Raw genomic sequence first — 3,407 nt, 5'->3', positions numbered from 1 at the left:
CAATGTCTTTTGCTTTACAGAAGATTTTCATTTTCATGAGGTCCCATTTATCAATTGTTGCTCTAAGCCTGCACTGTTGGTGTTCTGTTCAGGAAGTTGTCTCCTGTGCCAATGAGTTCCAATTTCTTTCCCACTTTTTCTTCTAATCAATTTAGTGTATCTGGATTTATGTTGAGGTCTTTGATCCACTTGGACTTTAGTTTTGTGCAGGGTGATAAATATGGACCTATTTTCATTTTTCTGCATGTAGACAACCAGTTGGACCAGCACCATTTGTTGAAGATGCTGTATGTTTTCCATTGAATGGTTTTAGCTTCTTTGTCGAAAATCAAGTATTCATAGGTGTTTGAGTTTATGTCTGAGTCTTCTGTTTGGTTTCATTGATCTATTTTTCTGCTTCTATGCAAATACAATGCAGTTTTTATTACTATTGCTCTGTAGTACAGTTTGAGATCAGGGATGGAGATATCTCCAGATGATTTGTTGTTGTACAGGATCGTTTTGGAAATTCTGGGTATTTTGTTTCTCCATGTGAAGTTGAGAATTTTTCTTTCAAGGTATATAAAGAATTGTTTTGGTATTTTGATAGGAATTGCATTAAATCTATAGATTGCTTTTGGCAGGATGGCCATTTTCACTATGTTAATCCTACCAATCCATAAGCACAGGAAATCTTTCCATATTCTGATATCTTCTTCAATTTCTTTCTTCAGAGTCTTGAAGTTTTTTTCAAACAGGTCTTTCACTTGCTTGGTTAAAGTCACCCCAAGGAACTTTATGTTATTGGTAGCTATTGTGAGGGGTGTTGTTTCCCTGATTTCTTTCTTGGCCCTTTTTTGTCTTGGGTATACAAGAAGGCTTCTGATTTTTTTTTTAAATTAATTTTGTATCCGGCCACTTTGCTGAAGGTGTTTATCAGCTGTAGGAGTTCTCCGGTTGAATTTTGGGGTCGCTCATGTATACTATCATATCACCTGTGAATAGTGAAACTTTGACCTCTTCCTTTCTGATTTGTATCCCCTTGATTTCCTTTACTTGTCTTATTGCTCTAGCTAGGACTTCAGTACTATGTTAAAGAGATATGGAGAGAGTGGACAGCCTTGCCTTGTCCCTGATTTCAGTGGGGTTGATTTAAGTTTCTATATTTAGGTATGTGCCTTGTATTCCTGGTCTTTCCAAGACTTTAAACATGAATGGATGTTGGACTTTGTCAAATGCTTTTTCGGCATCTAAGGAGATGACCATGTGGTTTTTCTCCTTCAGTTTGTTTATATGGTGGATTACATTGATGGATTTCCATATATTGTACCATCCTTGCATGCCTGGGATGAAGCCTACTTGGTCATAGTGAATGATATCTTTTATGTGTTCTTGGATTCCGTTTGCAAGTATTTTATTGAGTATTTTTGCATCAATGTTCATAAGAGAGATAGGTCTGAAGTTCTATTTTTTTGTTGGGTCTTTGTGTGGTTTAGGCATCGAGGTGACTGTAGCTTCATAGAATGAGTCTGGTAAAATTCCTTCTGTTTCTATTTTGTGGAATAGTTTGAAGAGAATTGGAATTAGCACTTTTTTGAAGGTCTGGTAGAATTCTGAGCTGAAACAATCTGGCCCAGGGCATTCAATTTTTCCACCTGATCTTGACTTAATTTTGGTAGATGGAGTCTATCTAGAAAATTATCTATTTCTTTTAGATTTTCAAATTTTGTGGCATACAGGCTTTTGTAATATGACCTAATGATTGTTTGGATTTCCTCAGTGTCTATAGTTATGTCCCCTTTTTCATTTCTGATTTGGCTGATCTAGATAGTTTCTCTCTGTCTTTTACTTAGTTTGGCTAAGGGTTTGTCTATCTTGTTGATTTTTTTCAAAGAACCAGCTCTTGGTTTCATTGATTCTTTGAATAGTTTTATTTGTTTCTAGTTAATTGATTTCAGCCCTGAGTTTGATTATTTCCAGCTGTCTGTTCCTTTTAGGTGTATCTGCTTTGTTTTTTTTCCTAGGGCTTTCAGTTGGGCCATTAAGTTGCTTGTATGGGATGTTACAAATTTCATCTTGAAGGCACTTAGTGCTATGAATTTTCCTCTGAGCACTGCTTTCATTGTGTTCCATAAATTTGGGTATGTTGTATCTTCATTTTCATTGAATTTTAGGAAGTCTTTAATTTCTTTCTTTATTTCTTACTTAACCCAGCTGTCATTGAGTAGCAAGTTGTTTCTGTGTGTGTAGGCTTTATGTTATTTCTATTGTTGTTGAGGTCCAGCTTTAGTCCATGGTGGTCAGATAGAATACAGGGGATTATTTTAATCTTCTTGTATCTGTTGAGGCTTGCTTTGTGACCAACTATATGGTCTATATTGGAGAAGGTTCCATGATGTGCTGAAAAGAAGCTATACTCTTTTGAGTTTGGGTGAAAAGTTCTGTAGACATCTATTAGGTCCATTTAAATTAGGGCCTCTGTAAGTGCCTTTCATTCCCTATTTGGCTTCTGTCTAGATGATCTGTTCCTTGGTGAGAGTAGGGTGTTAAAGTCTCCCACTATTAAAATGTTAGGATCGATGTGTGATTTAAGCTTTAAAAATGTTTCCTTTATGAATGTAGGCACTCTTGTATTTGGGGCATAGATGTTCAGAATTGTGATGTCCTCTTGGTGGATTTTTCCTTTGATGAGAATGTAGTGCTCCTCCTCATCTTTTTTGATTAATTTTGGTTGAAAGTCTATTTTATTAGATAATAGGATTGCTACCCTGCTTGTTTTCTGGGTCCATTTGCTTGAACAACATTTTTCCAACCCTTCACTCTGAGGTAGTGTTTGTCTTTGTTGCAGAGGTGTGTTTCTTGATGCAGCAGAATGTTGGATCCTGTTTCCGCACCCATTCTGTTAGTCTGTGTCTTTTTATTGTAGAGTTGAGTCCATTGATGTTGATAAATAATAGTGACCAATGAACGTTAGTTCCTTTTACTGTGGTGTTGGTGGTCTTACTGTGATTCATTGCTTGCTTGCTTTTAATTTTTGTAGGGACATTATCTGTATCCTATGTTTTCTTGGGTATAGTTGTTTTTGTAGGATTGGAGTTTTCCTTCTAGTATCTTCTGTAGGGCTGGTTTGCTGTGTAGAAATTGCTTAAATTTAGTTTTGTCATGGAATATTTTGTTTTCTCCATCTATATTGATTGAAAGCTTTTCTGGGTATAGTAGTCTGGGATGGCATCTATGGTCCCTTAAAGCCTGCATGACTTCTGCCCAGGCCCTCTGGCTTTCATAGTTTCTGATGAGAAGTCTGGTATGATTCTCTTTCATTTTCCTTCTCTTCCCTTCCCATTAATTCCTTTTCCCTTCCCTTCCCTTCCCTTTCCTTCCCTTCCCTTCCCTTCCCTTCCCTTCCCTTCCCTTCCCTTCCCTTCCCT

The sequence above is a fragment of the Psammomys obesus genome, unplaced genomic scaffold (assembly GCF_907164565.1).
Source record: "Psammomys obesus unplaced genomic scaffold, mPsaObe1.curated_primary_1811, whole genome shotgun sequence".
NCBI lineage: Eukaryota > Metazoa > Chordata > Mammalia > Rodentia > Muridae > Psammomys > Psammomys obesus.
Note: the sequence above shows the minus strand (reverse complement) of the source record.